Source organism: Amblyomma maculatum, chromosome 1 (genome assembly GCF_055883805.1).
Source record: "Amblyomma maculatum isolate TAMU_Amacu chromosome 1, ASM5588380v1, whole genome shotgun sequence".
NCBI lineage: Eukaryota > Metazoa > Arthropoda > Arachnida > Ixodida > Ixodidae > Amblyomma > Amblyomma maculatum.
This window is the reverse complement of record NC_139344.1, coordinates 56,770,964-56,785,458: the sequence shown is the minus strand read 5'-3', so window position 1 is coordinate 56,785,458 and position 14,495 is coordinate 56,770,964. Positions and strand designations below refer to the sequence as shown.

The 14,495-nt window shown below is 43.6% G+C and overlaps 1 long non-coding RNA gene across 1 annotated transcript; it reads right to left on the bottom strand.

The window, feature by feature from the left end:
• Nucleotides 1-272: 272 nt before the first annotated feature.
• Nucleotides 273-12,261, bottom strand: LOC146202435 (uncharacterized). Its single transcript, XR_014703709.1, has 3 exons — nt 12,021-12,261; nt 7,962-8,612; nt 273-996 (listed from the first exon to the last, which is right to left on the bottom strand). It is a non-coding gene; the product is annotated as an uncharacterized LOC146202435 (long non-coding RNA).
• Between the last annotated feature and the right edge of the window lie 2,234 nt (nt 12,262-14,495).

Genomic DNA, 14,495 nt, shown 5'->3' with positions numbered 1-14,495 from the left:
CAGTTTTCCTGTATCGCTAAGATACAGTGTTCTAATCTTAAAGAGACCACACGAGTCGCTTTGGGACGTTAAACCCCACAAACCATTAAAGAGACCACTTAAAATGAAAGGAGAGGTTTTAAAAGGATGGAAAGACCAAGAAACAGAACAAAGATGCTGCCATTACCAGCCAATTTTGCAAGTAAAATGCATGCTTCCACACAGAAGTTTTAGTGCAGATTACTGCAAGGTATATTGTGTCCTGAGCCACTCTAATGTGGCAGTGACACGTCCTTTTCAGCAAGGTCATCATGAATCGACTCATGGGAAGGCTTCCAATTTAAATTTTCTCATCAATAAATACTATATGCCACAATTGTTGCCAGACAAACACAGCCATAATGAGAGAAATAATCAAATATTTACTGAGACCAATGACTCAATGGAGTTGTCCTCAGTACCCTTAAAAGGGCGCACTGAAGCATTCAAGCAAGGTATGCACTGATGCATGTGAGAAAATATTCTGAAGTAACACAATCTTTGCTCCAACAGAAGAGTGGCAACTTCACCACAAAGAGGGAAAACAGCTGCCCAGGTACACTGGTACAGCACATCCAGCAATCGTAATAATTAGCAGACATGCATTGCAATTCACAGAATGTCACGAAATGTAATTGCTAGGTTAAGTGTACTGGCATTAAATGCGCAAGCATATTTTGCAAATTACCAAGATTTATTTGTTGCTTCAATTATTTATTTCATATATACGGCCACACCTTTCGTCAACAAAAAAAGGGCGTGCAGGTGCCAGGAAAGGGGTCAGATTAGATGTGCTAGGTTTCTCTCCTGGAGGAGCAAGGAGAGAATCATTCTCCTGTAACCAGTTGACAGTGGATTCATCCAAATGTGAAGGTCCGATGTTCGACGACCCAGAAGTTACCTAAACAGGCATCACTGCCAGCCGTCGACCAGAGCATATGCAAGAGAGGTGGTCATGTGTAGCCTAAGCACGGACATCTGCACGAGAGAAGGCAAAAGAAAAAAGAGCTCACACTTTGGGTATCACATCAAAAATATGTGTAAGCCCACTCAGCAACCAAAAATGACGTACACTGTGCATGCATACAACGCATGAATATGTCAGCGCAACTTAAGTGTTGGCCGTTCATGTCATATTATAATTATGGTGCAGTGAGGCCTGCTGATGAATTAAACAGGCTCTGGTCATCACAAACCTCTCAGCAGCACCTTCCCGCAATCAGTGTCCTGACCTTTCAATAAGACAGCTTTCACCTCCTCGCATTGCTAGAATGCATCAGAACGTTCTTGCTCACATCATATAAATACGATCAATATGATAAAGCTCACCATGAATGTCATTACGGTTTCTTCTCCTCCCCCCTTATCATCTGCCTGCACTGTATGCACAGCTTTCTTGACCTATCCACATACAAATGAGAACAACTTAAGGAAATAGTGAGGGCAAAATGAACTTGGTCTATACCAATAAATTACTGTGTTCTAATAATGAAACACAGGCTTTTTCTATGGTAGAAGTTTTATAGATTACAAAAGTATGGAAACTAAAATACAGCTAAGCCACCAATGGCCACTTTTGTAAGTAAACCGCGGTGACGTTACTTATTGTTTACTTGGGCAGATCTCCAATGTACGACTACACAGCCGCTCACTACTGAATGATGATAAGTGTGTTTCGCAGCATGAGCTGCATCTCGTAAGGATTAAGGGGGCTCTCCTGGAGAAATTCGTGATGCCTACATGACATTTTCTGAAATGTGACCTTGTGGTCTGTGCATGTACAGTACTCACGGATTGAAATAGGACACTCGGAGCGCGTGGCCGTCGCTGCATGCAAGGCAGTGTGGTAAACAGGCCGGCTTATTGGCGACCGGAAGGAGCAGTTCTGCTTATTAGATGTTCTCCCCCTTGCGCTATACCACAATGCAGCACTTTGGTTCCATGAGCATCCACGGGCGGCGCTGCATACAGCGACTGCCACGCGCTCCGAGTGTCCTATTTCAATCCGTGAGTACTGTACAACAGTATGGTGCATGCGCAGAATGAAAAATTGCCTGCAAGGAAATTTCTGGTCTGAAGCCCTGAGGCACTAAAGCCACTCTCTTGTTGTTGGAGTGTGATGCCACGCACCATGTGATGGGTGCATAATAAAAAGCATATAAATGGCACACGGCTACAAATGTGATTTGAACCCATGGCAAACTACACAGGTCAGATTCTCTAGGCGCTGCATTAAACAACTGAGCTATAGCTTCACCTTGACATTGCACGCATTATACAGCCACTTTCTCATGCTGTGCATCACTGTCTTCATCAACTTCCACTTGTGGACAGTTTAGTCACAAAGCAAGACCATGCAGACACAAAAAATTTGAACACATGGTCAATTAAAAAAAAAAAAAAAAATTGTCTAATGCCCATTTCATATGCCTTAGGGAAACCCTCCAAGGTTAAGCAGGCAGACTTGCAATAAAAAGTGATTACTCATTGCCATCCACCCGATGGCAGCCCTATTGCTACAAGAAAAGATAAGCAGCTTTTTCAACCAGAGGTTTTGATAAAGCTGCATAGCTTTCCTTTGCAGCCTTATCGCTGTGCTTTGGTGGATGCTTATGAGTAATTACTCCCTTATTCCACTAGTCTTGTAGGTCAGAGGGGAAGGGGGTAGTTGGTAACGCTGAAGGCTTCCATCGGCCGAGTCCGTAACTCTATCTTCTTGGGCAGCCATGCTGTGCTACAGGCCACAACAATTTTTTAGACTGTTCTACGCCATTTCTGTGAGAGCAAAGCTTACTGCCTTCTTGTCATTGTTTTATTCGTGCTGCGAATGGGTTTTACTCTACAAGTAGTCCGTTGGTCATGACACCACAGGTGCAAATCAAATGTTGCATTTTGATTGTTTTTGGAGTAATAAATGCACATCTTGCTGCCGAAAAAATATCAAACTACCTGGAAGAATCCATATAATGATTTTTTTAGACGAGCAGGATAAAACTGTCTGCAGTGTCCCTTTAGGGAAGCAGCAGTGCAAAACTTAAACTGGAAGTATGTAAAAGCTGAGAAGCTATTCTATATCTAATCGATAACTTAGACAAAAAAATTGAGTTGCTGCACATTAGTCCCACAGGCATCTGTACTTCAGTGAGCCTCCGAAGTTTACTACTTACCTTTTTTTTTTTTACATACTGCCCATCAAAATCTCTCAGCTGTGTACAGCACTGAGTGAAGGCACTGAGTGAAGGCATTCCTTTCATTACAATTTCTCAAGAAATTCAACAGTGGGTGTGTTTTCAATTCTGTCTGCTTTCTTACTAAACATATGAAATTTCTAATAGTACTTAGCTATACAATAAGGGGAAGTTTGCTGCTGGAGAAGAGTAAAAATACTGGCACATTTCTGTAGATCTTTCCCTGTGATGACAATAGTAACAGAATATCTGTTTTGCAGGAATTATATTTTCTCTAAGCTAGGGACGGTGACGGCATTGCCATGGGCAAAATATTTTTCTTAGCTGTGATAGATATCACCAGCCTTATTTAATTAATAGCTATTTTTAAATTAGTAACTGAGTGCTTTAAACTATAGCTGTAATGAAACATTATTCGTCTTATTTAAATCACCTTCAGGGGCTCCCCCACGAACTAACATTGGAGGAGAGGAGAGGTGTCAAAACCTGGGAATTCACGAAGTGCTTGCAAAAGTATGGACGGAGGTCTGGTTCCACCTGGAGCGGGCATGTCACCTCTTAGCGAGCAGAAGTTCTCGGAGCTCTGGTGTCGGCCGCCTGTTATTTTTTTTTTTTTTTTTTTTGTGATGGGTGGTAGGCTTTGTTTTGTTGTGATTTCATTTAAACATCTAGGTTTGGGGGCGTGACATGGATGGTATAAGTAGGATACAACTTAAAGAAAACAGCAGTTGCTAACAATGACCAATGAATGTTTCCCGGCATGTGTGTTACTCCACTGAACGGTAAACAATCAGTTTTTGATGTGTGAGTACACCGAACAAGCAAGAAGCATTGATAGTATTCTTCAGCTGGTAATTTTGTCTGATGGTTAGCTTCTTATTTAGGTAACCAGAAAGACCTTAAACAGACTATTTTCTGTGACGAAGATATAGGGAGCCCAAGCTCAAGTTTCGCCGCGCGACGGCAGCGCTGCATTCCTGGCATGGTGGCGAAATGTGAAACGATGGGGCTTCGCCGAAGCAGACGCTCCGCTAGATTCCTGTGCACGCGCGGCGATCGCGTTGCGTCTGGCGGTTATTTGGCGATACAAAAACGCTTCCGCTGATGCGGAACGGATGTACTAACTAGCATTGTGTCATGGGAAGCCACAATAGTAGGCGAAGCACCAAAATTCGGGGCTCATGTGTGAAACTTCGCAGATTCCTGTGGAAGCGTGTCCGTAAGACCTGTTTTTCAACACCATGACAGCGTTCTGAGAAGTCTCGCATTCTTTGTGGAAACGAAAAGAGCCAATTTTTCCTTTCTTCGTAAACTCAAAAATGTTGAAAGTTGACAAAGACGGCTTGGAGAGCCATCAAAAAAGTACAGTGGTTAAACACCATGCATAAAAAGTGAAGAGGATGGAAGATTATCCTGCTCGTCGCTCTCCGCGTGTCTAGTTTTGCCGATTTTTTGTGCTCTCTTCCTGCTTTGTGAGTGCTCTGAGAGCAACCAAATCAACAGATGTGACGTCCACAACCGAGACTGATGTGTGAATGTGCCCTAAGTGTCCACAGCTGCCTTTTCATTTTTAGATTGACCAAGAAAATATCTAGGAACGAGGCCTTTTTTTTTTTTTCGGGGGTGGGGGCGGCGTTGGAAAACATGCCTTGCTGAGACGCTTTTACAGATTTTCGCAAATTGGCCAATAAGTGAACCAGTTATTATTATTATTATTATTATTAACGAAGATATGTCGGAAGTGCAGTACAAAAGTGATCCTAGCTATGGCTCGACTAACACTACTCGCACGGAGCATCCCATTCGCGTCACAAAGTTCGTGAGTGGAAACCAAATATTATCATAAATGAAGCGCAACCATTTAATAAGAACCGAAATAAAACACTGTGTAGTGCAAGCTTGGATTTCACCTGCCTTCCGAGCCAGCAAGCCGGTTATATCGCGTGTAGCGCACGGAGCACGCATGTGCTTATGAGATTGCTAGCATTCTTGTCTTTGATGAAACACCTCCTTCGAACTATATAGTTATTCTTCTACTGCGAAATTTCCTTTGCTAACGTCGTAATAATAAAAAGCAAATCCCTATATAGATCGCATGCTACAGGCCAAAACGATGGTCAACGAGCAGGCCACTTTATTCCACAGTACTGATGATACTTTAGCAGTTTTTAAAGATATTATGTACGACAATATAGTTACATAGCGGACTTACCTCGAGATGCATTCCTACCCTTTTGCTAACGTGGGACGCATTCACAATCAATATTTACTCATCCCCGTCTGTCGTCTGCTCTACAGTGCAGACGTGAATAAAAAGTTTCCCGCTTATATTAAAGTATCCTTCATGGAAGTACGCGTCAGGTTGCCCAATCAAGACGGCATACGGTTTGCATGTCGCGGTGCGCCTGCGGGGGCGCGTCAATGCGCGTGCTCGTGCGAGAGAAAGCGCACGGCGCAGGCCGTGAAGGCAGCGAGCGAGCCGGCGGCGTCCAGTAGGTGTTGGTCCAGTGAGTGCCCGCGCGACAAAGCAGCGCAAGACGTAGGCACGTGCGCAGAAGCGAGCGAGCGAAAGGAGAAAACTTGCACGGGATGCCTAGGTGGTGCCGCCGCGTTTATCCCCAGTTTCTATTTTTCTGTCAGAGATGGCGCTCCATGTCAGGTGCAGCAGCGCCGCTCGACGGTGCTTTGGAAGCCTATTGTGCATGGCAGTTATTGCAGACTTAAGTTGTATCCGAGACTATAGAGGGGAAGCAGTTGTTATGTCTATTTTTGTTGATGTGTCGCATAGGACAAGCAATATTTATGACTCTTATATTGATGAGAAATTGCAAATGAACACTTTACACAAGGGCAGAGGTCGTACTTATGAAAAAAAAAAAAAAAAAAAACTAACTAAAGAACAAGGACAACATAAAATGTGTCGAAGAAACTATATGGCATTTCAGGTTACTAGCAAACCTAAGAATGCTGCAAAACATGTGCACCTTTGCACCGTGATATAACAGATCAACATAAAGCTATACACGTGCAGCCTTTTATGCAATGCACACAGAAATTCCCAGTGCTCCTGCTGCTATTGGAATAAACGGTAGAATTTCACCCCTGGTGGACACTTCACGCAGGTGCATTGAGCATCCAATGATGCAATATTGTGTGTGAGACATTGCAAAATCCTTACAACTGCAAACATACTGCCTTATGCCACCGTGAAACAGCAAGGCACAGGCTTCTGCTGGGGATCACATAGCGTCACTTCCATCTTGTGGCATGATTGTTATGCTTGCACCGTGGCTCTGTCGCTTTGAAGTTAGGATTGTTATTGTATTCGCCGTACTTTCTTTCATGAGGAAGTCATAGTTTCTTCCACCACAAGCCAGCTAAAGACAATGTGTCCCTTTGCATACATGCTCGTCTCCCAGCGCTATTAATAAAATTCTCAGTAGTGTGCAAAAAAAAAATAACATTTGTTAAGGAGCTGACTTAAAAGAACAAGAGGGCTGTACATACCCCTTAGGTTGTGTGTTGGGCATCACTGCATCACTGACCTTAATTTTAATGGTGGGCTCGTTACTGCCCGCTATCTAGGCAGCGGGCAGTTAAATCATCTTTTACTGTCAAGTTTCAAAGATGTTCAGAGCAACATTCCTATTTTGAAAATTTACATTTTAAAATGTCCAGCCATGTTTCTTACCCCTAAAGCTAGGTATACTTTTTTTATCTGGATGCGGAGTGTTCGACTGTCACAAAGAAAATATAGTTGAAAAAAGTCAGCAGACTATCCTTCAGATGTGAAGCATTTGCTATATTGTACAGAAAATGTTTTGGACTTGTGCACACTATGCAATTTCATACACAACATGCAATGCTGCCAAAAGCAGTATGCCTGTGTACCGACTGCATTCGTGCCTGAGAAACAGTTTGTCCTACATCTAAGTCCAAAGTGGATGGATCTTCCAACTAAGCTATGGAGACATCTAAACACTGAGCGTATTCGTCAGTGCCACCCTTGACTACAGCAACGGATGCAGAATTACCAGCATTACCGTACCTGTCGCGTGGAATGTGATGAACAGCGAAGCAGTGTGAGAACCTGTTATTAAGTTACTGGCCAGACAACAGAAAGGAAATCAGCAGCTCTTTATGTAGCCAACAGCCACTGTGACTAAACAATGTTGAGGAAAATGTTTTCTCTTCTTAGTTTGTAGTTCTGGTAAGTGGAGAATGAGGTGTACATTTTTTTTTACCTGACAGACTATTTGAGAGAAAATAAAACAATGTCCTCATTTCCTACACAGATTTGCATGGTTAATGACATGTACAGAAGAAAAACAAAAACCGCCATAGGTATGTTTCCCTTACTCTACTCATTGAAAATGAGGTTCAGTCACTTATTCGTCCTAATAAGTTTTAGCGGGTCGCGATAGTTAGGTACATACATCGCCACTAACTTTTCAGATGCTTTAAACTGAAGGAGGAGTCAAGAAAATGTGCAATAAGGAACTGTGAAATCAAAGTGACACAGGAAAAAAAAACTACAGGAATTCGACACAAGAACTGTCTAAATCTAAAGCAGCTGGAAGATAAATACTGTGCAAAAATACCAGGAATTTCACAGCATGCGCTTCGAGTCTTTAGCTTTAGGAGCAAAACTAGAGGCAGGACTGCGTCGGGAGATGTGGAGAGCATTTTTTTTTATTTGCGCGGGCGTTCTCCCTCCCGGCACTTCTAAGTACAGAAGTTTACTTGAATTTATACCTGGTTCCACGGTTGCATGACTATTCCAGTATGCCGGCAGCGAGTCGCTTGAGAGCTGTGATGAATAGCTGGCCTTCCCGGTTGAGGTTCTATTTCCTGGTTAGTCCCGGGCTGGCTATTGCACCGGAGCTTCATAATAGATTAGCGGCGCCAAGTTGCCTGCATCAATTGGACACCGAATTCCTGTTTGTACATCCGGTAAATGCAATGAAAATGGCAAAACAATTGATACACTAACCGACCTCTTGAAATCCAGGATAGAGAGGCAATTTCGTACAAATTACAGGCTCCAACCGGCCTTTTTATACTGGTATTTCGAGGTGATTAAAGTTTACCACTGCTACTAAATAGTGGTGTCGAAGTCGAGGACAAGGATAAAAATGACAGCGAGATTACATTCAACTACGCACTCGATCGGAGACGAGTTTTTCTCATCCCATGTGTTGCGCTACTTGCGCTGTACACCTCAGTCCGATTGTATACGTACTTCCGAATTATCCAAAGGCAGTGACTCGTATAAATTTCGGGAAATGCAAGTAAGTACATGGAATGCTGACCACACCAGTTACTTGCAACATACTGCAGGCATGTTCCATCGATAAGCATTGCAGAACTAGCGTCGCAGAATCCACAGGTCGGAGACGGTGCTATCTGTAACAAGAGAACGCATGGGAATATCACAGCATGCCGCTTGACGAATAGCAGTACGCGAGGCCGAAGCTCAAGGAGTATTATAACAAGTGGAAACGAACACCTGGGAACACGGCCACACACGGCCACTCGACTACGATATTCAAGCTACGATGCCAAGAAACCCGTCCGCCACCATCGCCACAGTCAAGTCCGGCTTGCGACTCGCGAGCGATCACGGAGCCGGCGACACTGGCGACCAGCTATCGGCCTATCGCTAGAAACGGCGACGAGAGGCGGCAAACATTTTACAAACAAAACATAAAACAAGTTTTACGTCACGTCCGGTAAGTTATTCCTCCTCACTTCATTCAGCTGGCGCATGCGCAGAAGCGACGGAGCATTCCAATAAAGATGGTCTGGTGGTTATCCGTGGTTTGTTAGCCTGGTTTAACTTGAAAGTATACATTGTTGAAGGATAACTCGATCGTATATCGAAATGGGTCGCACTTCACGTTAAATTAAGGCTGTGGCGTTTTTCTTCGGGATACGTCGGACGGATCCGGGAAATATGCCGGACGGATCTGGGAGGTGTATGGCGGACGGACCCGACAGGTGGGGTTCGTCCGAAAGACCCAACGCATTTTTCTCCGATATGGGCCTTGGGATCCGTCGGGAAAGCCGGACGGATCCGAGATCCCCAGATGTGGTTGTAGCAGCAACTTGGTAGCCTTGTGTAGCCAAATCGAAGTTGGTACGAGGTGTGTGAGGTGCAAGAAGTATGTACTACATACTACATGCGTGAAATGTGAAATATTACAAAGAATAGTACGGTGGCAAGAATAGTGCCTAGAATGGGTGATAGACTACGTGTTGGCATGATGATAGGTTTACGTGAGTTGGACCGCGGCAGGGTGGCAAGCACGACCAGAGCGCAAGCGCATGTAATCGCGGTGTTGACGGCCAGCCCGCGGCCCGCACGCCCGCTCATTTGGCCCTCGTTATCATGTGGATTAACGTCTACGACGGTCGTTATGTAGTTACGTAGTTTTGATTCTTCAAAGGTTCCTTACTTCCATCTGTGATGAGATGCGTCACGCTTTCTGCTCGCATTGAGGTTTGGTGCTGCAAGTTCTACATATACAAGCGACGCTGAAAAAGCTGGGCACCGCCGGCGTGTCTCTAGCCCAAGCATCGATCATTCGTGTTTGTTGTACAACTGGAATGTGTGGTTTGTGCTTACCGTGAGATGCTGTGATGTACGGATTACGTCCTACTAGTGTGCTGTGTGAGACTACGAGGGTGCTGTGATGAGTGCGCCGATGTCCGGACGGACATCAGTCTGTCCGTTTATGATCGGCGATGTTCCACGTGCATGTCAGTGTCTATTAGGTGCAGTGGTAATTTATTTACACGCGCTGTGCACGAAAATAAGTCATCGACAATTTATTATCAGACTGCACTACAGAGCTCAAAACTCGGAAACATGATGCAGTTTTCGCATGTTGGAATGGGCCGAAAAATAAGTGCCCAGCCCACACCGCCGAGATGCGCATTACTACAGGTGAAATGGTTCAGGTTGCTGTAAAATAGCTGCCTGGCACAGCACCTTCCTAAATGTTCAGGCTTTGTACTATTGTTGAAGGCCACTTTATCATTAATAAAGGAACGAATATGCGTCATGTATTAATGACTAGTGCTTTTTCAGTATATTATGTTCATTTTTTCTTAGTTTCCTTTCTTTTTCATGCTAGACAAATACAAATGGTGCACTTTTAAACTTGTCAGTTCAAAGCTGAACATGAATAGTATCTGCCATGCATGGGACAGCTGTAATGCTGGAAAGGTTGACGTGTATAGCATATACGTACACGCTGCGACATCACAGCGGCACATTCGGCTGCTTGCCCCAAGGTCGTGATGTTTAATGGCAATGATGGCAGTTGCACTTTGGTGCAAGTGAAATGCAAATGCATCTGTTTCCTGCAAGGTGTCAACGCAACGTACAAAGCCTGGGCAGTAAAATTAGTCTGAAGCTCTCCACTACAGTATTCTTCATAGCTACATATGTCACTTTAGCATGTGAAACTCTACATGCCAAAGGTAGGATGTGTTGTTTTTTAGATTTTGTAACCTCTCATCTATGTTTTACAACATTTGGCTAATTTTAGTTCTCAAACAGTTGTTAAAGATGAAACCGAAGTAGTTCTTGGCATGGTTTCCTGCTTGGATTAATTTGCTAATTGTAGTTCTTTGAAACTTGCATCAATTCTGGACAGTTCAAATAGCAGGCAGTTGAATTACAGGAAAGATACGGATTATGCATTTCAGTTCTGACAAATGGAAAGTAACGGTTCCCTCCATGCATGCATAGGTGCCCTTAGACAAATACATACTCGGGTGTGTGATTGTGACACATATCAAGGGTCGACAGAAGGCCATGTGGAGCCAGTGTGATATTCTTCATGAAGGCTAAAATAAAACTGTACAACAGCTGCTATACCATGCAGAAAAAATTTGTCATTTTGTGTATGATTAACTGACCATGAATAGCATCTTACTCAGAGTACGATGTGATATATAATATCTGGTTTAGCATCCCAAAACAACTACGGCTATGAGGAACACAATAGTTGAAGGTTCCAGTATAATTTCGACCACCTGGGGTTCTTTTACATGCACTGACACCGCACGGTGCATGATGGCCTATTGTTTCGCCTCTACTGAAATGCCCCTGCTGTGGCTGGAACCGAATCTGCGTCTATGGGTTCAGCAGCCAAGCACTCTAACTACTGAGCCAGCACAATGGGCCAAGTAACAAAATGCATGCCATTGCATTTCCTTCTAGCTTGTGGTTTCCTTCACAGAACTAATGTATACAAGGAAAAGTAAATAGCAAGAAAACACGTTTTATTGCACATTATATTCACATTTCAGCAAACATTCTCTAGGAAGAAATTTCTCAATGTTTCTTGAAAGAAGGCAGCAGAGCAGGTAACAACAACACAAAGCGTAAGAGGCACACACATGCAGCGTTCTCCTTGTGTGCGTGTGTGTGCCTTTTACGCTTTGTATTGTTACCTGCTCTGCTGCCTTCTTCCAAGAGATGTGTGACCAACTAGCTCAGTGTTCGACTCTATTATTACTCATAATGTTTGCATGGAAACCATGAACATCTTACAAAAACAAAACAATGCACTTATTGAACTCCAATTGTTAATGGGCAAGGTTGCATCTTTTCTACTACATTGCACTTATCCCAAAACCACATGCCCCGTCAGCTTTGACCAATCACTTGATGAAACTAATGGAGACAGATGTCGCACACCACAAACTGGTCGTCTCGCAACATGTCTCTACATACGTTGCATTTCAATTTCATGCCTTTCCACTTAGCTTCAACTGTTGCCAGCATTACTAGTCACCCACCTTTTCTGAAATTCAGCATCCTTGTTAACGATGGTCTCTGGCATTCTCGATGCTATCATTTTCACATCTTCCTCACCTGGAAGAACGAAGAAAATGACAAGCCTTGAGCAGAGAAAAAATTAGGGAGACTCCTAATCTCCACCTGTAAGGGTATGATGCGCCAGCGTTAATGGCTCTTGTCTGCAGATCCCATTGTGCATTCCCGTTAATTTACATGCCCTTTGCTACAAACTTAATTATTAAATCCTTAATTCATGCCTCTGTTATCTCAGACATACTCATTAGCATACAGTCATAGACTGCCCTGCTATGTGATAGACAACCTGGCATAGACCTCTGTAAGCCTTACGTTAACCAAACTGTACAAACATGCCTCCATGGCCTAGGAGTAACCTTCCTAATCGGAGCTGAAACGCCCCAGAACATATTTCAAATATAACTTTGTAAGCTTGAGTTAACAGCTCCTGCCATGTCGTGTGGCATCGTGACATTTGGCTCATGGCACTTTTGGCTTGTGCACAGGGTTCATCTGGTAAATACTGGTTAACATGCATGAAAAATACATTTTCGCACAAACTGGTGGCAAATGGTCAAGTGGTGCATTGCAGATTCTGAAATGTATACCTATATGCATGCAAGGATGGCATCATCACATAACATGATCAAGAGTTCTGTCAGTACCTGCAGTTACATAGCATTTCAATGCCCATTAAAGAACCTTCAGACAATGGTTGTTGTTACCACAAGACCTGTTCTAACAGCATACTGACACCATTCCACTGAGCAATGGACATGTATATGCATACCCTAGATAGCTCATGATTGTGGATCTCATTTATTTCTATGACTTCCAAGGAGTTCCTGTCGTCAGAAAGCCTAAACTTTATGAAATCGGGACAGCTGTCTTGAAAGGTGATGAAAAGAAATAACCAGGTTACCTTGCCGCAATGCAAAATTACAGAGGGTGAATATGCTGCATGAAGATACAAAGAAGCTTGTACAAAGAAAAGTGAGAGTGAAATAGCAGGATTTTTGAAACATTGAAATAAACTACAAACTATACTTTGTCAAAACTGTCATCGAGGAATGGAAATCATGCAGTCATCAAAAATACAGCATGGAGGACATTTTAGGTCATCTTCACAAAACACATACCCACACCTGACGCACAGCTTCATACTTATGAAAGAGGACAAACCAATATGCAAGGACTGTGGAGATGAACTAACAATAAACCATATCTTACTTACATGTGCGCCAGAGTCGAGAAAATAAGAGGAAAACATTTTGTACAATTTTGCAACACATCCCTTTCCATTCCAGCATGATGCTAGGAGAGGCGTGCAAATTTCCTGCATTTTTGGTTTCCTAAAATGTTCCAAGCTACATCCTAAAGAACATTTTAGTCATTACACACAAAATAAATACATTAAACCTTGTTCTTGGTGCATGGCAGCATTAGTCGCTTATGCACCATAAAAATCAACAGAACGCTGTAAGGTATACTTTGGTTAGCTATGTTATACGAGATAAGCTTTCGGTCTGGTGTGGTCCTTAATCACGTGACAGCGCTGTCATGAGGGTCAATGTCCCAGCGATCGGAAAGTGACCTATTCCAATAAATTTAAAAACTGAAGGCCATTTTACAGATCTCTAAAGACGTGCGGATGTTTGGTTTCGACTGGAGTGCTCAACTGCTTATCAGCGTCCGCCTGCTTTGACAGCCTGGAGTGAAACTGTTGAAGAGAACACATTTTTGAACATTTAACGCGTTTCTGAAGGCGTTGCTTTCAATTACGGGGCCCACAAAAAGCAGCTAATATCAAACGCCGCCAAGGTAGGCTTTCTAGCAAGACAGCGGTGTAGCGTGGAAAATCGCTCCGCCAGTCCATCGCTGGCGCCGCCGACTTGAGGCGAACTGTTGAAACTTATAGCTACTGACCACACCTGAAACACTGAATTGTGCATGGTCAAGGCAGAATTTCTCTAACACTGCGCACTGGTAGCTATAGATTTCGCGCCGATGAAAATCCGTCATCTCTTCGATCATTGATACATCCACGGTTTGATCATTTATGCGCCTCGGGGTAGGCCAGCCGTGGGAATATGAATGCGTGGTTGTAGCAACGATCACTTGCATGGCACACTCTGCAAAATTTCAAGAGTCAGCTTCAGCAACGAAATGTGCAGCGCACATTTTCTACCGCGTACCTAAGTCAGGCAACGCATGCATATCTCCCGCTCGTTTCAAAGCTGCGGCCGTTCAGTCGGGTCACGCTAACCTCGAGCATGCGGGGGTTTAAACTACATGTACGCAAACTTCAACGACAAGAAAAAGATGCAGGCTGAGCACTTGTCTAGTTTTCCCCTAAATACCAAACAACATTCCTGTTCGTATACGGAATTCGGATTATTCGCGCTTCCGGCTTTCCGGTTGTGCACTCTTGTACTGCGGTGCAGCAGGTCTTCGCCTCG